General features: G+C 38.3%; 1 protein-coding gene across 1 annotated transcript in view; it reads right to left on the bottom strand.

Annotated features, from left to right (window-relative positions):
* Window positions 1–27,016, bottom strand: part of TMTC2 (transmembrane O-mannosyltransferase targeting cadherins 2) — a 439,771-nt gene that overhangs the window by 274,993 nt on the left and 137,762 nt on the right. The window lies entirely within an intron of this gene.

Below are 27,016 nucleotides of genomic sequence, written 5' to 3'. Positions count from 1 at the left end.
TTGCTTTTGAGGATAGTTTCCATTTGCATGCCTGATATTTTCAAACAGACTTCAAGAAGGCAGGACCTACTCATTGCTAAACAATTGATACACTGCCAAACACCATGCTGGTCTCCTTAGCTACATCTTCGCATTCAATCTTTAGAACAACACTGATGAGGTAGATATTATTCTCTACATCTCTCAAGTGAGAAAGTTTATGGCTCAGAAAGATTAATTAATAACTGGCCGAGAGTCATACAAGTTGAGAACAGTAACACAGACGTTCATGGCTAATTCCCTTTCCACTATTCTGAGTTTCCCAAAATATGATCCATCTACTACTGGGGCCATGTAAAAAGACGTACGCACTTTGTAAAAACTGTAATGGTTATATTTATGTTAACGGTTATTTGAAAGTAAATTTCATTACCATATCAAAGCTGGATTTCCTAGCTATCTGGCGCAGAATAAAGCTGTTGAAAATTAAAAAGTGAATATAAAGAAAAGGATTAAAGACCCAAAAGTACTGATATATGTGGATAAGGTACAAACAAAGTGGCATTAAATTATTAAGTTTGGAACATCCTGGCTCTGTGCCACTATCCTCCCAGAGAACATCTGGAGTCTTTTTGTATCCCTAGTGCACCTATCTCTGTATTTACAGAACATACAAGAGACATATGAGTTTGTAGGGCACAGGAATGAGAACCTCCAGAGCTAGAAAACTCTTGCCTAGTCTGATGTCAGGGCTTTGTAAAGAGCTGTGAGCATCTGTGTGTATAAAGACTATGTGGTGGGAGACTGTCTTAATCATGTTGAACTCTAGACCCTGTACCAGTTCTGTCTTCTCTTATAAGGCAGGTGTGATCAGAGAAATTTCCACATGAGTACTAGCGAAAAGCAGGTTGGGAAAACCTGGATTCAGGGAAAACATTCCTGAGTCCTAACTATTTCATTCACTGCCTGACTGCAAAAACAAGAAACTATCAAAGAGATTCAACAGATTAAGAAACCCATCTAAGACGATCTCACCAGTGGAAACAGCTGAGTTACTATTCTAGTTGAATCCAAATGACTAGGCATGATAGTTTTCAACTGCTTCTCTAGATTGCTTCCCAATTAACCTCTCTGAGCTTCAGTTTCTGTGATAATAGTTTTACCTTGAAATCATTTAATAAACAAGTATAATTGTTCACTTGTCTTCTATATAGAGAAGTAGAGAACAGCACTTTACATATACGTGAGTGTTCTGGACACCCTAGTGCAAATGATCTCTCTGCCCTGTTAGCTGCTGCTGTTATTATTATATAAAGATTAGGACACAATCTATGAAAAGTCCCTTATTAAAGGCTTCGTGACCCATAACATAGGAAATTAGGTGCATTTTGGGGTTAGAATTAAAATAGGCCAATCAGAAGTTGATAATTATATACAATGTGCCAAATACCATGCTAATCCATATAATAATACATATCTCATCTACTAATAAGAACTAGTTGACTTTTCTAAATGTTCCATAAAAAGGTAAAAGATCTGTGAAAATCGTCAATTACTCCATGTGGCCGGGATGGTTCACTGTTCCCCAATATCTATTCTCTCCCTTTTCCATACAAATGAACTTCAGTTTTTAGTTGGGCATGTGGTCATCTAGAAAAAAATGTATTTCCCTATCTTCCCTTCATGCTAAATATGATCATATGATGAATTGTCGTCTACTACTTCCAGAAAGTGTCCTTAAAAGGAAAAGCTTAGCCTTCTTCCCTTCCACACCTACCCTCCTCCTTCCTCCTGAGTGGAGCACAGATGTAATGGTTGGCGTTCCAGCAGCCATCTTGGCCCACAAGGTGTCCTTAGGAATAGAAGTCATGCAGACAGCAGAGCAATAAGATTGAAGGAAACTTAGTCCCTGTTACAAGAGAACATACTGACCCTGGGCTAACTACCTCCTATTTCTTCAGTATGAGAAATAAGTGGCTACCTTGTCTAAACTGATATTTTGAGTGTTAACTAGTAGCAGTTGAAACCAGTCATGAGCAAAATCCTTTATTAACAGAAGACCTACTACAGCACAGTAGATTGATTTTCCATTTTGATTTTGATTTTTGCAAGTCTCCATGTATTGATTGTGTATTAAATAAATTTCCATATAAATTGGCTTTTAAAATACTAGAACCAGATGTTATTCTGGATCTATTAAATTAAAACACCCTGCTATGACATTCATCAAGAGTCTACCCAGAAGTAATCGCTTAAGACTTGATGGGTTATAATTAAAATTTAAAAGAAACATAAAAACAAAACAAAACAAAACAAAAAAAACCTGCCAGTGTTGTCAGAAAAAGCTTATTTCAAGCAATACAGAATGAAACCCAACCGGCTTCAACTAGACATTAACCTAGATATTGATGTAAATATCTCTAATATCAATCCAGAAATCCTCATACCATCAAGGCCAGAGCAGGGGACAGCTCAAAGGCAAAGCATTCTGGGATAAGGCTTTCTCAAGGCAGTGAGAAAAACTGTGATGCACACTTTGTTTAGAATAATACTCCATCCTTTCGGTGGCAGATCCCAAAGGATGAAGAATCATCTTTTCCAAACCTGGATTTCTACATGCTATTAGTTCAATGCCATAACCTACTCTGTAAAGGCTTTTTGACAAAAAGTACACCCATTAAAAAATCTGTTCGAAGCTGCTGGAATTTATCTTTATAGCAATAAATCTAGTAGCCTACAGCAGCCACGAGATATACTATATCCAAAGACCCTCTACCAAAGAGGGTTTCGACACGAAGAACAAAATTAACACAACTCATAGTTTTACTGTGAGAAAAAAAGCTTTGAGGCCGGGCATGGTGACTCATGCCTGTAATCCTAGCACTTTGGGAGTCTGAGGCAGGTGGATCACCTGAGGTCAGGAGTTTGAGACCAGTCTGACCAACATGGTGAAACCCCGTCTCTACTAAAAATACAAAAATTAGCCAGGCATGGTGGCAGGAACCTATAATCCCAGCTATTAGAGAGTCTGAGGCAGGAAAATTGCTTGAACCTGAAGAGTGGAGGTTGCAGTGAGCCGAGATCGTGCCACTGCACTCCAGCCTTGGCAACAGAGCGAGACTCTGTCTCAAAAAAAAGAAAAAAAAACTTTGAAACACAGCCCTAAATTTACATGAAAAAAAAAAAAAAAAAAAACAGGACAAACATAGTTAATAAAACAAAAATGAAGGAGCAAAAGAATATCTCATCCATGTGAAACACATACTATACCAAGGGAGACATTAGTACGATAAAATTATCTGATGTGTATTATCTGCTTAAGCAGGATTTTATTTAACCAATGAATATTATGATAAAAAATATGGAAGACTAAGTTGTACTGGGCTTTAATATACAAGTCATGTCACACATGCAAGTCAGTGATAAGGGATGCATTACGCCACCTCAACATCCTATTAAGAAAGATATAGACCAACAGGGCCTTATAGAATCTGAGAAATCCTCCAACAAAATGAGAAAAAGGGAGTCATTCAAACCTAAGCATAATAGATTTTGATCCATTTGCATTTTTTTCTATGAGTCCAAAATAGAAATAGCAAAACCTCTTCTGCTATTTCACAGCTAATGAAACACCTTGACTCAAAACAAAATTTCATGCTGATATAATTTCTGAGGTTGCTTCTGTGAAATGGAGTTGAAAATTCAGAAAGGCACTAAGGAATCAGGATATTTTCCACTCTAGGAAAGGTGGAGGAACTCAGAGCAGCAGATATGGGAAAAAAACAATTGTTAGCAGAATTCCCTAGAGAACACAGGACTGAGAAACTGTCTTTTTGAAGCAAAAAGATAGTCTCAGAAGTCTTCAAGGAAGTCTTAACCTGTGTCCAGTTTTGTTCATTTGTGGCTCTTTGTTTTTGCTGCCTTATGATTTTTCCTTTAGAAAATGCTGACAAAGGCCAATACTACTGTAAAACTGATGAATGATGTGACACTGCCACCCAAACTGTCCCTGTGTATCTTTCTCTCTCAGCTGTTTTTGTTGTTTGTGGTTTTTTTGCTGTTTTTTTTTTTTTTCTTTTCTGTTTTGTGACCTTTTCAGTCATAAGCACCCATGTAAATGATGACCATTAGTCCTTCAGAGCAGGAATGATGCTTAGATTCTTCCAACATCAAATGACACTGTTCTGACATGCTTTCAATTGTTCTACTTGCAAGTAAGCAAAGGCCAAACTTATATTAAAAAAAAAAATAATAACAGTAGGTTGAAATGTTCTTTGCAAGAAAGATAAGAAAAAAGACTGGCCTTTGTTAACCTGCCCTGCTTCAGTGCTGCCCAGTGCAATGCAGCAGTTAAGAAAATCCATTGTGTAGCCAACTGGATACACTAAAGTTGTGAGACAGCAGACACAGTTATTTCACCTCTCTGTACCTTAGTTTCCTCAACTGTAAACTAGAGAGCACTATACTTGCCTTATAGGATAATTGTGAAGAGTAAATGATTACATGCAATATAATGTGAGTATGTGACATAGGTAACATGTGTTAGCTTTTTTTTTTTTTCTTTTAATTTTTTGGAGACAGAGTCTCACTCTGTCACCCAGGCTGGAGTGCAGTGGCACGATCCCAGCTCACTGCAATCTCCACCTCCTGGGTTCAAGCGATTCTCCTGCCTCAGTCTCCCAAGTAGCTGGGATTACAGGTGCCCACTACCACACCCTGCTAATTTTTGTATTTTTAGTAGAGATGGGGTTTTACCATGTTGGCCAGACTGGTCTCGAACTCCTGACCTCAGGTGATCTGCTGGCCTTGGCCTCCCAAACTGCTAGGATTACAGGCATGAGTTACATTACAGCACCTGGTCACATGTTAGCTATTATTATTATCATCAACACCAAAAACTGATGCTAGCCATTAATGTAAACACAATGTTGGTTTCTTTTTTTTTTTTTTTTGAGATAGAGTCTTGCTCTGTCACCCAGGCTAGAGTGCGGTGGCACAATCTCAGCTCAATGCAACTTCCGCCACCCGGGTTCAAGCGATTCTCCTGCCTCAGCCTCCCGAGTAGCTGGGACTACAGGATCTCACTACCACACCCAGCTAATTTTTGTATTTTTAGTAGAGATGCAGTTTAACCATGTTGGCCAGGGTGGTCTCAATCTCTTGATCTCATGATCTGCCCACCTCAGCCTCCCTAAGTAATGGGATTACAGGCGTGAGCCACTGTGCCCGGCCCATAGTGTTGTTTTCATCATGTTTATAGCATTCAAAAATCAGTGGATCATGGTCATGAGTATTTCACTTAAAATTCCTTTAAACTTTCACGGTACTTTGAAAAAGATACTGAGCATTTAAGAAGTGATAACTCTAGTCTTTAGCACATTACTCTTCTCATTACTTTTCTCATTCTCTTCCTATCTTTTTGAGGACATTGTTCTAACCCTCCCAAATGTGGCTGTTTCTCTCCTGGTCCCATCCCCTGACTTCTTTTTCTCTACAATTGCCACCTCTTTCGTGGTCATATCCAACAACTGCAGCTCAAGGGATGACTTCTCCATTATATGACTCCACCCACTCTAGTCTGGGTGTTGCTCATGAGCCTACACTTCCAACTGCCCATCTGATATCCACATTTGAATGGAAGAAAGATTCATGGAATCCAGGGTCCTCTATTTAGGTGTGCTGCCTTTGGGAGTTAGCCTCTTTAAAGCTCCATTTCCATACCTATGGTTTGCAGATAATGTTAACAATGCTTTTCACAAAATATCATGTTAAAAATCAAACAAGGCAATGTTTACTTAAAATGCTTCGAATTTATATAGCATTGTGCAATGGACACTATATGTTTTTGCAGACCCCCTCCTTTTAGTAACAGTGTCCTGGTTTTATTTTTAAGAATAGCCACATCTGTTCTCAGTCCACTTGGGTACGACGACACTGCCCTTCCCCCACAGATGAAACATTAATGTACTCCATCTCCCCAACCCCATCATTGGCCACACAACTGACTTAGGTTCAAGCAACGGCAGCAGGAATCAATATGGCACCAATTATCTACTAGGAAAAGGCAGCTTCTTTTAAGAATGGGATTTTAAAAATCCTAGAGCTGCTTGAGAATTGCCTGAAGACAGGGTCAGCCTGAAGGTGAAGCCAAGATAAAAGAACCAAAGTCAAGGAGATAGAGGCAATTCCTAGTGTAGCGGGGACCCAGCCATACCTGAAGCCAGCACTATACTGTCAAATAAGCCAATAAATGCTTCTTAGTCATAAAGTAGCTTGAGTTGCTATTCTGACATCTGCAACCAAAAGTGTACTAAATAGTACCGCACTGTGTAATTCCCATGTAACATTGGTAGTTTCAGTACCTTAAGCTTAGTAAGTCTACATCGAAACTAATTTTCCCCACAAACCATCTCTTTTTCATACAGTCTCATCATTGAGTACCATCACTGAAATTAAGGTTGTACATGACAGCTTCTTATGGTTTTGCTCCTATATTTATTTTTAAATCGGTTAAGGACATTTTAAAGCTGTTCAGGACCTCAGAGAAAATTCAACTCACAAGTTTCCCATGAATCTGCCTCTAACTTCCCTTTTCTCTTACCCTCATTCGGGCCTGCTTTATTTTCTGACTGCATTGCTTAGCATGCTTATTAAAACTGCCTGACCATTTTTTCTCTTTCCTTCATTAGGCTATAGGTCACCTCTGGAAAGGAATTATGTCTTTTCTCCCAGTGTCCAACACATCTTAGGCATGCAACAAATACTGTTAAACTGAACTAAATAGCTATCCCTGCCTGCCTTCATTCCCACTTTGATCCATTACGCATGCTATAGATAGAAAAACTTCCTGAAACGTAACTCTAACACCAGCACTCCTCTCCACAAAGGTCCCTCATTATGCCCTATTTCTTACCATAATAAACACCCTTCACAGCTATGCATTCACAGCCTTCCTCTTGATGACCTCAAGGCCAATCTCCTGTCACTTCTCCATATGCATGTTAATTTCAGCCAAACTTTCCTGCCTCTATGCTGCCACTCAAACCATTTATTCTCTCCCTCTACCTGGATTACTATCCTTCCACCATTATATCTTTCCAAATATGCTTCAACCACCAATGCTCATTTGCATTGTGGCTCAAGCCTTTCCTATTGTGGCAGAATATGCTGGCTTTTGACTTTGAGTATCGACACATTCCCATTAACACCACTGACTACTTACTACAAATATCAGGGATCTTAAATGGGATGATATATGGGAGATATTTCAGGAATGGGAAGAAATGTATGCTTTGAAAATGGCACATAGGTGATCTTAATATTCCCTCTTCTGTCTCTAGTGAAAATCATTGCCCAGTAAAATGGAATGATCTGTCCAAAGAAAATTATTCACTCATTCTTTTATTCATTCATTCATTTAAAAGCAAGGCACTATGAAGGGCAGTGCAAATGGAATGGTGAGCAAAATAGAGCCCCTGACTTTAAATATTCAGCCAACTAGACAAGGCAAATAAATGTACAAGGAGTTTCCCTGCAGTATGATAAGTACTATCTAACACAAATAATGACTGGTATGGGAGAACACAACACAGATGCCCAATGTCTTAGAGGGTCAAAAATTTCCAGGAGGAAAGCATATCTGCATACATGTAAAAAGTTAAATGAAGGGGAAAGGAAACTGTGGTAATGCTTCCAGGCCAACAGTTAATATTTTCAAAGACTCTGGGGCAGGAGAGAGCATGGCAAGTATGAGATCTGAAAATACAGTAAGTATGGCTGGAATGAAGCTTGAGGGATGGAGCAGCAGGAATAACTGGCATTACTCTGTCATGCACTATTGTTCTTCATGGGATGGACAGGAATTTGACTGGATGTGAATCTCTCAATGATCTTCAGGTTTGATTCATTTATTGTCTTGAAACTTCATCTCTCCAATATATTGCTAACTCCTTAGAAGTTGAAAAGGCATCTTATTTATCTTTTGGAGCCTAACGTACATAGTACTCAATATGTATCTAATGAACTAAATTCTTTTAGTATTATTATTATTATTATACTTTAAGTTCCAGGGTACATGTGCACATCGTGCAGGCTTGATACATAGGTATACATGTGCCATGTTGGTTTGCTGCACCCATCAACTCATCATTTACATTAGATATTTCTCCTAATGCTATCCCTCCCCCCAGACCCCACTCCCAACAAGCCCCGGCGTGTGATATGCCCTGCCCTTTGTCCAAGTGATCCGATTTTTCAATTCCCACCTATGAGTGAGAACAAGCGGTATTTGGCTGTCTGTCCTTGTGACAGTCTGCTGAGAATGATGGTTTCCAGGTGCATCCACGTCCCTGCAAATGACATGAACTCAGCCTTCTTTATGGCTGCATAGTATTCCATGGTGTATATGTGCCACATTTTCTTAATCCAGTCTATTATTGATGGAAATTTGGGTTGGTTCCAAGTCTTTGCTCTTGTGAATAGTGCTGCAATACACATACACGTGCATGTGTCTTTATAGCAGCATGACTTATAATCCTTTGGGTATATACCCAGTAATGGGATTGCTGGGTTAATAAACTAAATTCTAATTAGAGATGATTGGTACTGATAAATTGCATTTACCGTTTTGGAAAATTCTAGATTGTTTTAAGATTGTTTTATGTAGGGAATTACCACTTTCATCTAAAAGTGGTTCACTCAGGCCACTAACCTCTACTCACTCGATGATAATTAACTGTGAAAAATCATCAGGTTAACTGGCTTAGCCACATGTCTTTGGCACTCATTTGCCACTTAACCTATAATCCCTTCATTAGAGTACCTCTTTAGGGATAAGCCATTATATTTAGAAAGCTCCAGTTAATATGCAAATACTTGGCTAATAGGGTAAGAGAATGAGAGAAATACTATGCATCTAAAGTCCATCTTACCTTGGGGATAAGCGCTGTATTTCAGATTGCTATAGGAACTTAAGTTAGGGCAAATAAATTACAGTGTGGGATGCTGGGTTGTTGGGGGCAGTGTCAGGTTTCTAGGTCCCTAGGGTAAAGGAAGGCACTACACTTGGGACAAGTGTTTATCATTACACTGGTAACACTTCTAAATTTGCTTAGTTTTATCTTGAGCTCTTCCTAGTAGATTGCAAAAACCTTCATGAACAAAAATTACGACTTTGTAAGCATTAATAAAGGCTGGCACTTAATAAATTGTTACCACACATATGTTGAATGAAAAGAGACTACAGGAAGTTATTAAAGAGCCTGTTGTCAGACACCCAATGGTCAGGGCCCCCAAATAACTGTTGGTTTTGAGAAAATTCTACAAAAGGTAAGCCTTCCAACTAAAGGAATATTCTTAGTGGATCCCTCTTCCATCCCTTTAGGAGTTTTTCCAATAAGCAATAAATAAATTTTATGAGCTATATCTGCACAGCAACCCTCCCTAACCCTAGGCCCCTAAGCAAAAAGAAAAGTCAACATCTGATTAAAAATGGCCCCAGCTGCAGTTAAACTCAGCCCACAAGCTGTTGGAGATTTGCTTTCATAGAGCTTCCATGGATGAGGAAACTTCTTCTCACCTCAAATCAAGAAGTTTACCTAGATAGTCCTTCCTCTTTTTTTTTCAGACAGAGTCTCGTTCTGTTGCCCAGGCTGGAGTGCAGTCGCATGATCTCAGCTCACAGGAACCTCCGCCTCCTGGGTTCAAGCGATTCTCCTGCCTCAGCCTCCCAAGTGAGTAGCTGGGACTATAGGCATGCGCCACAACACTGTCTAATATTTGTATTTTTAGTAGAGTTGGGGTTTCACCATGTTGGCCAGGCTGGTCTTGAACTCCTGACCTCAAGTGATCCACCCGCCCCAGCCTCCCATAGTGCTGGGATTACAGGCATGAGCCACGGCCCCCGGCACTCTTTCCTCTTAGTAGGAGAAAATGAGGGAGTGGAATGTAGGGTAAATATTTTTTAAAATATCTTTAGTTCCCCAGATAAAGCAATGCTGTCATTTTCATAATTTCTACAGGAAATACCCCCCCCCAAAAAAAACAAACAACAACAACAACAACAAAAAAAAAAAACGCTGTCTGTGACCCTGAAAACTAATAAACCATTTTAAAAAATGTTTATCACGTATAATTAAAACTTTGGTTACCTAGAGATGTTTTTAACTGTTATTATATGAAAAGCATTTTGCAAAATTGAATCAAGAACTAATACAGCATGAAAATATCAGAAATCCCACACTCTAAGCACTTAATTTCACTGATTAAAATAATGAGTGAAACAATTTGGAGTATTTTTCACAGCCTTGTAATTTGCATGAAGAAAAACAGTATTAATATTTTGTACATAATCACTTGGTCACTATATCAGTATCAGAATATCGTGACATAAAATAATTCAGTACACCTCACCTCTTTCTCACTGTACTATGCTGTATCAGAGTCTCAATTTAAAAGCTTAATGAAAATAACTTTTTTCTAATTTTCCAGATTTGAAATTAGAAACAACTAGAAGGGATATTGTGAAGCTTTCTCACACCTAAAAGTTAAATCAGGTACTATATATGAACCACTTTAGTGCATTTGTTTACATAATTTATGAATTTCAATTTTGTAGGTTTTCATCAACTCATAGCTACATTAAAAATTTCATTTTTAAAAGTTTTTATATCTAATACTATGTTTCCCCTACAATAAGGTCTTTAGGATTTGTGATATGTTGCAATGTGTGACTAGTTCAACATATATAGAGAGAGAATGTGTCACGCTCTGTCACCCAGGCTAGAGTGCAGTGGCACGATCTCGGCTCACTGCAACCTCCACCTCCCAAGTTCAAGCAATTCTCCTGCCTCAGCCTCCCAAGTAGCTAGGATGACAGGTGTCTGCCACCTTGCCCAGCTAATTTTTTTGTATTTTTAGTAGAAATGGGGTTTCACCATGTTGGCCAGGCTGGTCTTGAACTCCTGACCTCAAGTGATCCGCCCACCTTGGCCTCGCAAAGTGCTGGGATTACAGGTGTGAGCCACTGTGCCTGGCCCCCTTCTAGTTTTTCTGTATTAAAAACATGATTACTGTTTGACTTTAAGGGATGGAATGAATATGAGATTATAATTTTTTTTTTATGAAGTTCAATGCTTTCAAAAATGAATGAGCTCTATGGAACACTAGATTCTTTAGGGTTTTTTTGTTTTTGTTTTTGTTTTTGTTTTTGTTTTGAGAGGGAGTCTCGCTCTGTTGCCCAGGCTGTGGCGCAATCTCAGCTCACTGCAAGCTCCGCCTCCTGGGTTCACGCCATTCTCCTGCCTCAGCCTCCTGAGTAGCTGGGACTACAGGCGCCCGCCACCCCGCGCAGCTAACTTTTTGTATTTTTTAGTAGAGACGGAGTTTCACGATGTTAGTCAGGCTGGTCTTGAACTCCTGACCTCGTGGATCCACCCGCCTCGGCCTCCCAAAGTGCTGGAATTACAGGCATGAGCCACCCTGCCTGGCTGGAACACTCGATTCTAAAAGAGAGAACATAACTATAACCATCGGATTCCAAGAAGACCTATTTTGTGGTCTTGGTCTATGTGCTTTTACAGAGCAAAAGATAAAATCTTTGTGCCTAAGGATTTGATTAGCCAAATGTACTCTCTAAGGATGCAGGCATGGCAAGCTAAGAAAACACCCAGTTAAAAGACTTGCCTTTACACATGTGCTGCACACATTTCAGAACAGATAAAGTACATGGCAATTTTCCTCCAACTATTCAAGTATTATTTTTAAAAAATTCACATCCTGAGGGGTCATAATCTTCACCTAGGGTAAATAGGAAAAGTACCCCCTGGCTATGAACACTGCTTGTGAATCCACTGACTCCTCAGCCTGAAAACTGCCAGACCAAGAAAGTAAAACGGGAAAAAGTTTTAAAGGGAGAAACTAACAGTCTCTATGAAAACAAGCATTGGGAGTGGAAAGACATTCATGATGCATTATCCAGATGTTTAGCTTATCTGCTCACCTAATACTCCTGTCTTCTCTGAATTGAGTCTTAACCAAATCAACTTTCCCCCGCCACCCCCACCCCCGCCTGCAAGACTGAGTCTCACTCTGTCGCCCAGGCTGGAGTACAGTGGCTTATCATGGCTCACTGCATCCTCTGCCTCCTGGGTTCAAGCGATTCTCGTACCTCAGCCTACCAAGTAGCTGGCACTACAGGCGCCTGCCACCATATCCGTCAAATTTTTGTATTTTTAGTAGAGACGGGGTTTCACCATATTGGCCAGGCTGCTCTTGAACTCCTGACCTCAAGTGATCCGCCTGCCTCAGACTCCCAAAAGTAGTGAGATTACATGCGTGAGCCACCCGGCCCAAATCACCTTTCTTTACCCAGAACTCCTGCATCCACACAGAGTAGCCAAGAACCGTATTTTAGCCAAATGTTTGCAATAATCCTTACCCGTTTATACTTAAAATATTCTACATGTTGCCAATCTATCCCTCACAGGTATTCCTGTTAGAATACTACCTTGTATTTGTATCACTCTTTTACATTTTACAAAATGTGCTCAGGTTCATGATCTTCTTCAAGCGTCATCATGACTCTGTGAGTAAGTGGCTATGGATGTGGACATTAGAAATTAAGAGTCCTGCCAGGTGTGGTGGCTCACACCTGTAATCCCAGCACTTTGGGAGGTCAACGCAGGAGGATCACTTGAAGTCAGGAGTTCGAGACCAGCCTGGCCAACATGGTGAAACCCTGTCTCTACTAAAAATAGAAAAATTAGCTGGGCGTGGTAGTGGGCACCTGTAATCCTAGCTACTTGGGAAGCTGTGGCAGGAGAATTGCTCGAACCCGGGAGGCAGAGATTGCAGTGAGCCGAGATCATGCCAATGCGAGACTCGAAAAAAAAAGAAAGAAATTAAGAGTCCTGCCTGAGACTACTAGGGTCGGTAAAGATCAGAGCTGCACACACAGGAATTTAACTCTTTGTCATTGCTCTTTTTCTACTGCTCTCCCTGTTACGTGCCACACACACTGTGTCATGTCCCACCTTGCCACCCCCCAATTCGTATATTGAAGTCCTAATTCCTAGTACCTCAGAATGTGGCTGTATTTGGAGATAAGATCTTTAAAGAGGTGGTCAAGTTAAAATGAGGCATTTCAGGTGGGTCCTAATCCAACATGACTGGTGTCCAAGCAAAAAAAAATTGGACCCACACAGAGACACCAGGGATGCACGTGAGAAAAGAATTACCACGCCAGGACACTGCAAGAACGTGGCCATCTGCAAGCCAAGGAGCGAGGCCTCAGGAGAAACCAAACCTGCGGACACACTGATCTTGATTTCTGAAGTCTAGAACTGTGAGAACATAAGATTCCATTGTTTATGCTACCCAGTCTGTGGTGTTTTGTTATGGCAGCGCTAGAAAACTAATAAGCCCTACTATACCATAGAGACAGTACTGTATTATTACATATGCTAGCTACTGTTTATCTTTCAGAGTTTCAGGAAAACTTCATTTCACATACAAGCCACATTTCTACAATATATACTAGGTCTGGGGCTGTTTTTGATGACTGGTTGAACTGCTTTGTGATTGTAAATAGGGTTTTAAGAGGTATCTTATTCTCAGTTCTGACAGAATTTGTCCAGATTCTCTACCAGGGGAAAAAAAAAAAATTCTAATCATGCAATGGGGCCAATACAACAAGGCATTAACGCTAACTAAACAGACACAGTAAAACACTAGTGCCACATCATCTTTACATTGAGATTGACAAAGTTTACAAAGCACACACATTATCTCAATTTATCCTCAATAATGCTACAAACTAGAAAACTGAAGCTGGAGGGGTTAAGTTAATTAAAGAAGTGCATACACTTAATAGGAGGCAGAAAGGACTTGAACACTGTTCTCCAAACTACTCCATTTAACCTTCAAAGCAGCCTGTGTTCCTCCACATGTACAATAAATCTCCAGTGAGAAGTGTTTGCAAGACGATTTGAAAGTAAAATCCCAGTCTATTATTGCATTTTGTCTGGAATCCATATATCTGCCCTCAAGACTCAATAAAGCTATAAAAAACACTTTTGTACCATATTCTTTTAATTTCTGCATTTCAAAAAGAAAGTCTTCTTTTAACACTAAGGAATCTTGGAAAACGTGAGTCAAAGGAAGGTGTTAGTCGTCTTCCAGTGACGGGTGGAAAAGGCGGCTTTATGCGAGCCAAACGCTAACCTATAATTTCATATTACAAAATTTAATAGAAAACATATTCTGGCAGAGACTTTGCTGCCTGCATCCCTTTTCAGCTATAAAATAGTTATACACACACACATACATCTGAGAAAGATCAGACTTTGAACATATTGTAGCAACACACATGCAAAACATGGGAAGTTTCACCAGGGCTGCCGGTGATGACAGGGTACACAGACATCCCTACATTAAAATCAGCCTCACAGCTAAATCAGAGAGTTTTTTCGGACACGCGGATATACGAGCGCTGATGAAAAACAGATAGGCAAGGAGGAAAATACTCTAATTTAAAACTAACACAGATGAGCCTACACAAAGCACCCAAACATTTGGTCCACAAACCACCAGCAACTCTCTAATTTGTCGTGGAAGGCAAGAGATATTTCATCCAAGAATGAGCGGAGAAAGAGAGATATTAACTCCAGCATTAAAATTTACTGACATCCTAATATATACTGTAGCACTTCCTAATCTTGATATCATTTCTTGACCAAACTTTAATAATCAAGAAATAAATTAGATTTCAGGGAGCTCTAACATGCTTTATTCTGTAGCCCTTTAAATAAATCACACAGCAGGCACTCTATATATGCATATATATGATAAATGTTATGTGAAAACTATCAGCTCTTTCAGATCTCAGTTATGAACAGATCAATTACGAAGCACCAACATGTCCCTTTAAGAACAGTAAAATCTTGGCCGGGCGTGGTGGCTCATACTCGTAATCCTAGCATTTTGGGAGGATGAGGCCGGTGGATCACCTGAGATCAGGTGTTCAAGACCAGCCTGGCCAACATGGTGAAATCCCATCTCTACTAAAAATACAAAAATTAGCCAGGCGTGGTGGCAGGCGCCTGTAATCCCAGCTACTCAGGAGGATGAGGCAGGAGAACTGCTTGAACCTGGAATGTGGAGGTTGAAGTGAGCCAAGATCATGCCACTGTACTCCAGCCTGGGCAACAGGGCAAGATTCAACCTCAGAGAAAAACAAAACAAAACAAAACAAAAAACAAAAACCAATAGTAAAATCTTAAGTAATGGTATAGTTTAGCCTTTTGCTGACCCCAAATTCATATATTTGGAACAGGTGGATATGCATAGTGCCTTTTTAGCCCTCCATGTCTTTTGACTATTACATCAGCTAACTTCTGCAAAGACTAGAAATCCCAAAACCAGGACCATGAGATCATTTTTATTTAATCGTGAGCATCACTGCTTTCAATAAACATAATTTCTGTCACCCTGGCCACTGCTAATAAAATAGTATTTTTTCTACGTACAAGTAACCAAGCTAATTAAACAAATTCATAAGGCATAAAATGAACAAGTAAAATGTAAATATAAGAATGGAAGATGGTATTCAATCAGAGAAATCTAAGCACAATAAATCTAACTTTTTACTCCAACATGTGAAGAAAACAAAAGTCTATATTCATCTCTTATCTGAAGCAACTCCCCAAATCCACAGTGTGTTAAACACACATACACACACTTTAGAGTTTGCCAAATTTTGATTGAAATCATTCCTGTTGGACTTACTAGCTGTGAGGATTCAGGTTCTCATCTAAAAATTTTTTTGGTGAACACTAAATAAGGTAATGAGGTTAACTCCAAAGCTCAGTGCATGGTGCACAGTAGGGGCTTCACAAATGACCGCTTCAGTTACAGTGATTCACCTGCCTCTCCTTCCTGGATGCACTTTTCCCTGAAATGTTGGTCAATACCCCTACGTATAGCATGCAGTTACTGGTATCACGTATCTTTTCTCTTTACATATTCTCTAGGACTTTGCTCCTCTCTCCCGCACTGCACCCATCTGAAATTTTGCTTTCATTAATCATAAATTAAGCCCAATAGCCAATCTAAGAGCACAAGAATGATGTTCAGAGCAGTCAAACTCAGCTGGAAAGATGGACGACAGCAAGGTTAAGTGAGGTGGTCAAAAAGCATAAAATAAAAAGAAGTCACAGGACTTATATCACTGCTCACAGCCTAATTAGAATATTTTTGGGAATCGGACTCATCAGAAGGATGACAGTTGCACACTACCAAAGAAGCTGACCTTGGGTACATTTCTTGACTAAAGATGATCAATTCTAATAAAACAACCATAATGTCTTCTGTCTATTTTTTCTTGCATAGATTAGGAAAAGAATTAGCCAGGCATTTCCAATTACACACTTTATTATGTTTTTAAAGATGGCCACTTCTAAACAACAGGACAATGTTAAACCTCTTGTATCTTTGCTAATAAAAATAAAGGTCAACATAATATTTGAAAGTGCCCTCTTTACACTCTTCATATAAGTTAGCCCTATCCACATGGGGAGTAAATTGGCTATAATTTATGATGGCCTAAAATACAACCTAGAAGAGTCTAAGATCAGAAATCTGATCGCCTGTGAAAAAAAGAGAATGTCATGCACTTTACTATGGTCACTGTACTCAGAATAGATAGATTTTCATGTTGAAAAACATTAAAAGTTGCCTTGGGGAGGATAACAGAATAGGATGCCCAAATGTTATAGTGGTCCTATCTTCTAATGGTTTCCCTTCTGAGGGCATCCTAGGGAGAAGTTCAATCTTTCTAATGGGAATAAAACTGTACTACAACTCTCCAAGGGCATTTACCACTTTAAAAAGGAACTCCAAACTCTGCTGTCTTTAAAAGGCAGCAGGTCATTGGGAAAAGTCATTTTTCAAAGCTCCAGTGAACTGGCACTCTGCTTTTAGCTAGCCACAGAGATAAGGCATGCAGTCTCAGTAACAGAATCACCTTTCTTTAATTTTTAATGTCCAGGCATTTCACAGCTCCCAAGAGGAATCAATAACTTACTTATGGCATCATAAATGGCTTGGATGGAAAATATGCATGTGTTTTGACAAAGCAGGAAGGAAATCATCCATCAGCAATTTATTTTAGATGAAGATTTAATAAAGGTTACATAAGTACACCATAAAGGCATCATCCTATTCATCTTCAGGAAAAAAAAAAAAAAAAAAAAGAAAGAAAAATATTAATAAGCTCATCACTGTCACCCTGCAGAAGAATTTAAGTGAAAATAAAGCCCCTAGAGGGGACATGTGTTTTTACTTCCCTGAAAGCACACACAGGTATAAGTATGTTCAAATGGCAATGGATTCATCTGGAATGTAAAAGACCATGGGGTTCACACATATAAAGATCAACAGTTGTTTTAGAAATTAACGACACCACATCTTAAACTTATACATAAGTTATAAACTGATCCAGGTGTTATCATCAGCGTAGAAACAGATGCAGTGTTAGCACATTAAACTGTGAATCCAGCTCCAACACTGCTTAATGGGCTCCACATGCTGAAAACGATCATCATGGTAGGGAGTGTACTCAACTAAAAGCCTAACTTTCAAGCAAAACAAGAGTTTCATTATCCTCATTATGCTCACAAACAACTATTCTGGGACTAACATTGTTTTTACATTGATTATGGTGCATTAGTCATTTTGAGGGAGGGAAATGATAGGAGAGTAATTCAACATCAGACAAAGCCACAGTTGTCACAGGGTGTTGATGACATGACACTGATGCTGTCCCCACAATAAGTCAGCACTGGTTGCACCAGCCTGCCTTATCTTGTGATCTCATCTGGACCCCAAAAATGGCTAAGGGAGGGCAGAAGAACGATAGGAAAGTTTGTAGAACAACTACCATTACTTAATATATGTGAAGAACTTTCTAGATTTCAAAGCATTTTTTTATATACATTATGTGTTCTCACAAATGCTTTCTCCCATCTTTTTTGTGATGAAAATAAAGAGTTTCAACCAAGATTTCATAGCAAGTAGCAAAATTATGAAAAAAATGCATCTTCGAACTACTGTTCTAGAGCTGCCTCTGTTACTCTATAATAATCTCCAAACATGAGATCCCTGCACCAGGGAAGGCATTTGCCCCCATGTATAATTTACTGATTTCAAATAATAAAATAGATAATCCTAAAAGAATAATACACAATAAAGCAGCACAACTTTGTTTCAGTCAATTCCCCTTGGTCCATTTCTTTGGCAGCTACTGATATTGAAAAGGTCTAAACGATGCAAAATTAGCACAACATACTGGAAGGCTGTCGAAATGGAAGAGATTTCACCATGGAGCATTCCGCATTTATTGACTTTTCTATTGACCAAAAGCCTTTACAGTCTTTAAATAGCAACTTCAAAAACAGACAATTACAATAATGCCAAATTAATCTTTATAATCTTTCTACCTCCAGAATTCAACTCCGGGATGACAGACAGTTAACTGAATATTTTAAGTCTCCTGAGAGGTCATCATTGTAAACTTGTTTTTTTGTTTTTAGAGACAGGGTCTCATTATGTTGCCCAGGCTGGATTTGAATGCCTGGGCTCCAGGGATCATCCATCCTCAGCCTCCCAAGTATCCGGGACTACAGATGTGCGTCACCATGCCCATCCATTGTACACATTTATTGAATCAAATCATTTAATTTGCACATCTAATCTCATTTCCTGAACTTCTGCCTTAGTAATTGTTTTGCATCAACTGTTCCTCAGTAGATGGTTCAACCCATAGCAAGCCAGTTTCTAGCATAATTCATGTTAAGAACAAAAGCTGCTGTTACGACAAAGTAGACTACATGTCCAAATCATATCTCAATGAGAGGCTCCAAGAATAGGCTTCAGAGTTTTTGTCAAAATATCATTCTGAAAACTGGACTTCCATTTTGAATCTAACATGGTCTTATTTTGTCCTTGTGGACTAATATACAATAAACTAAATGAATTCGAGGATGAAAAGGAAAAAAGTGATGGCAGACTAGCAGTACAACATTTTGAGTAGACTTGGGAGAGAGAACAACCGACTACACAAAGTCCTAAACTCTCCTGTCTCAGCAACGATGAAGGAAAGAATGCCGGTCAAATTGTTTTTTTTTTTGTTTTTGTTTTTGTTTTTGTTTTTTCTATCCTGTTACTTATAATTATTGTTAAAAGAATGAAAGCTAGATAATCTTAATTATTAGGAAAGGGGCTAAATTACAACCCCTAAAATGGATATTGATCTGTGTGAGTTTCCTATTGTTAATGTAATGAATTACCATTCACTTAGTGATAAACAAACACAAATTTATTATCTTTCTATTCTGGAGGTCATAAGCCCAAAACAGGTTTCAATGGTCTAAAATCAAGGCATCAACAGGACTGTATTCCTTCCGGAGGCTCTAGGGGAGAATCTAGTTCCTTGCCTTTTCTGGCTTACAGAGGCTACATGCATCCCTTCACTCAGGGCCCATTTTTCCATCTTCAAAGCCAGAAATCGATTACATCATTCCAACCACAACTTCCCTTGTCCCGTCTCCTACTTTGACCCTGACTTTCCAGCCTCCTTCTTTCTCTTATAAGGATCTTTGTGAATGCACTGGGTCCAACCAGATAATCCAGGATAATCTTCTATTTTAAGGTTCTTAATTCAATCATATCTGTAAGTTGCTTTTGTCATATAAGTTAGCACATCGACAGGTGCTGAGGATAAGGATGTGGATATATTTGGGAGGCCACTAAGTGTCTCACTTAGCTAGGCTTAACCAAGCCCAATAAAAGGGTTATCAAAATCATTTCCTGACTAACATATACAAGCTATTCCATTCTCCAGAGGCATTACAAAGTTTCAGCTATTTTGTATATGCATATAAGTAAATAAAAATTACTGCTATTTCTTATTTTCTGCTAGATTATCAAAGGAAAACATGAAACATGGTAGTAGAGCCCCACATAGACTGTATTTTACTCATATAATGTTATACCCAGGGGTGATATTCAAAATATTAACAACTTGTAGTGAATAGGTACTGGCCACAGCACTGGAGAAGGGTTTTACAGGCCTCTGCTATGTGCCGCATTACATTTCCATGAGCTGGACCATGCGGAGGTTTATGTGACGTCAAGTGGGGGCATAAGGGGGTCGAGGAAAGCCTCAAGGGGCAGGGAGCAACAGTGATTTACCAACTGCAATGTCCATATCAATGAGAACTGCCTAAATATTGTGTCTCCAACAGAACTCCAACAAGTGACCAATAATTTCCATAGTGAGTATGCATCAATCACATTCATAATCAGGTAAATAAAGATCAGATTGCAAAGAACGCCTAATTTAAGAAAAAAAAAAAAATGTTGATTCTATTCTAAGCAGGGAGGAATGATTAGGTTAACAGGGTCCAGTATCCAAAAAGATCCTGAAAGAATTAAATGACCAACTGAAGTAAACAAAGCTAAATTTAATAGGAATAGGATTAGATCCTAAGACCTAAAATTGGATCCAAATCTAGCAGCTACAGGATAGGAAGATGTGAGTCAGCAGCATTTACACGGAAAAATACTAGGACATTTTAGGAGAAAGGAAGAGTCAATGAGTCAGTGAGATGTCACCAAGAACAACAACAAAATGCAGTGCAAACTTAGACATCAATGAAAACAAATACAATACATAATCAAAAAGCTATAGTGTCTACAATTAGATATTACACCCTTAAAATATTTTCTCAGTATTGTTATGTATTATATTTAGCATACATAATAATCAGTGATAATAGTGATAATAGCTACGAGTTAAAATGATGACAATAGGCCGGGTGTGGTGGCTCACACCTGTAATCCCTGTACTTTGGGAGGTCAAGGTGGGGGAATCAGTTTGAGCTCAGGGCTTTGAGACCAATCTGGGTGACATGGCAAAACCATGTCTCTACTAAAAATACAAAAATTAGCTGGACATGGTGGTGCACACCAGTAATCCCAGCTGCTCAGAGGGCTGAGGCAGGAAAATCGTTTGGACTCGGGAGACAGAGGTTGCAGTGAGCCGATATCGCGCCACTGCACTCCAGCCTGGGTGATACGGCAAGACTACATGTCAAAAAATTAAAAAATGAAATGATGATAAATATCTATGAATTACAGTTTATGTGACATACTAGATAACAGAAGAACTCAAGTTCACCATCTCATAGTGTTTGTGGAATTAAACTACTATCCTTCTTTTCAGAATGATTAAGTAAATTATCCAAGATTAGGGAACTGTTGGGAAAGATACCTTAAAATAAGGAGGCATTCAAAATAGCAACCAAGATGATACAGACACTTTGGAATCATGTCATTTTGAGAACTACTGAAGAAGAGAGGCTCATTTTTCCAGTAAACAGTGACTTGGAAAAAGGAGGATGATGAATGTCTTTAAATTACTAAAATTCCATCCAGCGAAGAGGGATTATTCTGTACCTATTATTGCCTATCATTAGAAGACTGAGTTCTGGGAATTATTAAAAGCTAGATGATGAAGGTACTATAGCTATGAGATATATCTGATGATGGAGGATGCCAAGTCGGAACTTAGTGAATTCTCCATTACTGGAAGTTCAAAAACAGAGGTTATATAGTTACAAGGGCTACAACAGATAAATTTCAAGGGCACTTAACTCTTAAGATTCGACCTTTTTCTCTCTCTGTAGGATACCACCTCTAAGACAGATAATCACAATCCAGTGTTTCCCAAATACTAGTCATCCATATAGAACCTCCATGGTATCTGCCACATTCAGATAACAATTGTATTACTAATTAACTTAATATCTTCCTGTAAGTTGTCTCATTTTTGCTTCCTTATTATTAATAGATTTCACCTTGTTCTTAGCAATAATATCCATGGGCGATCTGACATGCTAATTATATTTCTAGTAGTAACTCTTAAATATTAAAATGGTTATATGTATATCCCTTAAAATCAACAGCACACATGCTACACTTCAAACACAGTTGTAACTTCTTAATTACCAAAGTCCACAAGTTTTTTAATTAGATATTTTCCCCCAAATCTCTTAAGTTTTGAAAATCATTCTAAAGAGATCTACTAGGTAATTATCATAGGTTGGTACAGTTTTGGTATTGCTATGTTTATCTGTTTTGTTTAAGAGAAGACCATGGATAAACATTCCCCAGGCCTCCTACTTACTTGGCTATATTTGCCTCACATTTTGGAAACCAATTATTCATGTAATGGATAACAGCCTTAAGTGTCAAGATAGAGTTCTGGTCAACATTATAGCTTCTTAAAGTTGAGCTAAAAAATCTTGATTGCATTACTGAATTTGTCAATATTCCAATTAACTAACAGATTAACAGCTGTATATTTGGCAGATTTATTTACGATTTTTATTTTCCTTGCAGACTTGTTTGGCAATATACCACACATTTTGTGAGCATGAATCAACTGAATGAATACAGCATTTCGAGAAAAAGAAATAGATATGTAGATATGTTTAACTGCTTTTCTTCCACAACCTCTTCAAGGAAGAACCTCAAGAGCACAGACTTGTCAGAGCCCAAACTGCTGAAATTTTAAAACATAGAAGCTTTGTTATTTGACTTAGTTTTAGTTGATACTTCTTTGTAGCCTCACAAGTAATTTTGAAAATTTCTGCCATAAACTGAAATAAGGCTCTTAACACATGATCAAGCTTCATACTGGGATTCTCGCCTGGCTTTAGCACCTACTTTAGTTGATAAATGTTAGTCCAGCTGGTTTTATTGGTTTATTATGCTGTGGTAAAACAAAATATTTTCCATCTTGCTACCTTAAAAAAATAAACAACTCTGTCATTAAAAAACACTCCAGAATATATGGCAACATTAGATGTTCTACTCCATAAAGTTTATTGACATTTTGGAAAAGAAGAGAAAAACGCATAGGGAGAAAAAAAACTCTCCACTGAGAGAAAGCAGCCATGCCTAACTACAATTAGACTGATATTTGTGCTAGTCTGACACCATCTTGGATAGAACTTGGGTAGTACTAAATGTCTTGCGTGGTGCCTTCTATGGGCAATGGCCTAAGTTTTACACTCAATTTCCATGGGAAGTGGGACCAACAGGGAACTGGGACTGCAAAACTGGATCGGAAATATTTGCTTCCTAAAACGAATATATTTGACATTCCCCTCTGTCTTCCATCCCTTTTTCCTCCTTTTAAAAAAGCTATTTCTTGGGATGACAAATTAAGTTAAGGCTATAATTCAGAGAAGTTTCGAACTTTCTGCTAGAATTCAAAAGCTGCTTTGAATTAGTAGTCGCCACTGGCACATAATTTATTTGCAGTGAAGATTTGTGCCTTTCAGTGTTTGTTTTTTGGCTAAGCCTTATAAATTAACAAGAGTTAAATAAAATGTCACCACTGCTTTGCAAAAGAAATGTTTTTGAGTTATGGAAGATATACTCCAGACAGTAATGCAGGACAAATTACCACACAGGCCAAAAGGTAGAGGTGCTTGCTCCATGCTCCTCACTCAGATACTGATTCACAATATAATTACCTGATGAAACAGTGTACAATATAATATTTATTCAGTCTGAAAATGTGTACAAGTTTCCTCTTATTTAAGAAATCGCACACATAATTAAAAACAGCAACTTCACGTCAAAAAAAAAACTTGTAAATAAAGTCTAGCTATGGAAGGAAGGGAGGATGAGGAAGCAAGTTTAGCAAGAAATCTTACTATGTAACTACTAGCTTGCAGTGATATTTTAAGGATTTTGTTGTTGTTGTTGTTTGTTTGTTAACTTCACAGCCAAATGAATTCAGCTAGAAGGTCAGGAAAAGAAAATAATCAGAGAAACCTAGTATGTTTGATTCCGTGAAAAGAAATGGTTATTAACCTGGCTGTCTAGCCTGAGAAGCTCACATGATCTTTAGATCACTTCAAAATGGTAATGGCTGGCTATTTCACAAATAAAACGTTCTGTATAACCCATTTTCTATCAATTGTCAAGGCAAGACCTAGCCGTAAGTCCGGTTTTAGTCAGCATACTAAGGAATGCAAAGAAGACTTCTGTACTACTCAAAACCTTTTCTTAGCACATTTTTCGGCTCATTGAAAGTTCTTCGTACAATCGTGAAGGAGATTCAGTGCACTGGTGGTGATTTTCTGTAGTCTTTGAAAAGGAATGTACGTACATAGAGCCAGCCCTGGAGCAGAAATCAAGGACAGAGTTCCAGTGTCAGCAGTGCCACAACCTGTTTGAACATCTACTTCCACATATGGGAAAAACTAAAGGATTGAGATTAATAATTTCTCAGCTCTCTCTTCTATTTAAACCACCACCACTACCATCAATAATCTGATTTCTACCCTAAGTATCAGAGATCATTTCAGGAGAAATACAACAGCATCAACAAAGAGTTTGGCCTGAAGATTAAGATCACCCACAAGAAGAAACCTCCCAAAACAATCATGGCAATCCCATTCCCCTTTGCTAAAGACAGACCCATTCAACAAATATTTATTTAGTACTTAACGATCTGCCAGGCCGTATGCTTTAAGCACAATTGGCCCAGGCTCTGAAGCTCTGATCAGTGAGACGTAATGTACTCTTTTACAAAATACTTTCCTGCCAATAAGAGAAAAAAAGGGCTCTCATTCTTTCCCCTTCCCATTTTGGGTGACCTGCTTTGAGAATTTGATGTTTGCAGCTGCAGCCACCTTAAAAATAGGAGAGAAACTGCTGATGCACAGGAGGAGCTCATGGTATCATGGTTAGGTGGTCAAACCAGAAGGCAGAAGGCCACCTTTCTCTAGATACATAATAACTTTATTATAGTTTAAGCCATTTTTAGTTAGCTGTCATTTGCCATCAAAGTCAAAGCAATGGCAATATCCTGGGTTTTGTTAAACTTATTTGATATTTCTCATATACCTCCTATCACCCAGAATAAATATCCATTTTCATGTTACTTATTTCAACTATGTTTTCTCTTTTAGAAGTGAGATAGAATATCATTTTAACCTATTTCTAAATCTATTCCCTCGCCTTCCCTTGCAGAAGTTACCACCTTCTTGAAGTTGATGTGAACTATCTACCCTGTGATTTTGTATTTTTACTACTTAAATATTTTTCCATGTAAAATATATGGTATTGTTTGGTATACCTTTAAAACTTAACTGAAATATATCTTAAGCTAAGCAGCATTCTGAAACTTGCATTTTTACTCAATAGGTTTCTAAGATTTATCTGTATTTATGTAACTTTTTCATAAACTACTATAGACTATTCCAATGAATGTGAAATTTCATAATCCACTGCCCTGACATTTAGATTGTTTACAATTTTTTTTTACCTGATATGTATTTTTAATGCATAAAACTAATAGCTATTGCTTGGTCTTCCAAATATACTGAACAAAAAAAAACAATTAAAACTGAAGACATACAGTATATCTTCAAGAGACCATTAGGACATGGTGAGATGTCATGCTAAGAAAAAAAGGCTTCTAGGACATACTGTTCTGCAGGGAAAAATCCATTGATACCTGATGTTCTACTAACATTGTATCTAACTATTTGTAAGCTAGTGTCAGTATCACCAATGAACTATTCTCGCACTAAATGGCAAGATACAATGTGCACCAAAGGGGTCCTAAGCCAGCTACACCTGCATTGCAGAGACACTGAGAGTAAGCTAAGGAAGGACTAAGGATGTGTTCCTGGATCACTAAACATTTTAAGGGCTACTACGTTGGGCAGAAACACAAAGGCACAATTATAAAAACACAATAGAATTCCACTTGAGACAATGCAGTTTAATTTGTGAAAATGCCATTTCAAAATTTCCAATTTTGCATTTAACATTTAAAATCCAAACAAATTCCCATAAAGAAAAAAAAGTAAGCTTGCTTTCTCAAGGCACCAGCTAATCTCATCTCGTAATTCCATTCCTTAAAAGGGGTTTAAGTGCATCCTGTTGCTCTTGGGACAAAAAGGAAAACCTTTAATATTCTCTACATAGTTCAGGATCATCTGGCCTCTGCTCACCTTTCTGGCTATATCTAAGACTGCATTTCCCATAATATCAAACCTCCAGCCACACAGGACTTTTATCTTTCCCCACAAGGCTACAGAGCTCTTACCTCCCTCTGTACCTTTGTAAAAACTCTCTAAAGCTAATCCTCGCCTACCAACCCCACCCACCTTCACCTAGTTGACTCCCTCTGATCCTTCAAAGTTTAGCTTCAAGTTGACTTCAGAAGCCCTCTGACCTTTATGTTAAGATGAGGTCTCCTTGGTTTACCCTTATAGCACCTATCACAGTAAGAATAATGATATATAAACAGCATTAAGTTGTATACATGTAACTTTTTACAGTAATATGGATTAATCAAGGGTGACATTTGCCAAAATTAGCTAATAGCATGTTTATTAGTACTAGTATTTATCATAGAGATGGGATTACTTTGATTCCTCTTTTCTTAAAGTCAATGATCTCTTCACTGTAAATATTTTTAAGATATTCATAAAAACCAACAACTTGGATGGTGTAAATTCTCTTTTAAATGAAAACAAAATTCAAACAAACAAAACCTTAACAGATAATCCTGGATTTGCTACTCACAAGCTGTGTAGGTAAAGACCTTGCTTTGTCTTTAAAATTATAGAGAGGTAAGGACAACTGATTTTGAATCCTCTTCAAATTTCAGTACTCTATGTTTCTACAGTGTTACCATGAAAGTAACTCAAGCACTAGGAAGTAGGTTTAGTTCCAATTATAAATTTTTGTGAGGACTCTGAAAAGCTTTGTAAATCAATTATGTTTCTAGTTCCTCAGTTGTAAACAAAACAAAACAACAAAAAACTAAAGGTGACTGATAAAACCTTAGTGTACTCAGGAAATTAAAAGTGTTTTAAGATTTACTGCCTAACATGGACAATGCTGTTACCAACTAGAAAAACATCATTGGTTATTTCGGTCTGCACAC

Source organism: Piliocolobus tephrosceles, chromosome 10, assembly GCF_002776525.5.
Source record: "Piliocolobus tephrosceles isolate RC106 chromosome 10, ASM277652v3, whole genome shotgun sequence".
In the NCBI taxonomy this organism is placed as follows: domain Eukaryota; kingdom Metazoa; phylum Chordata; class Mammalia; order Primates; family Cercopithecidae; genus Piliocolobus; species Piliocolobus tephrosceles.
Note: the sequence above shows the minus strand (reverse complement) of the source record. Positions and strands in the feature narration are given on the sequence as shown.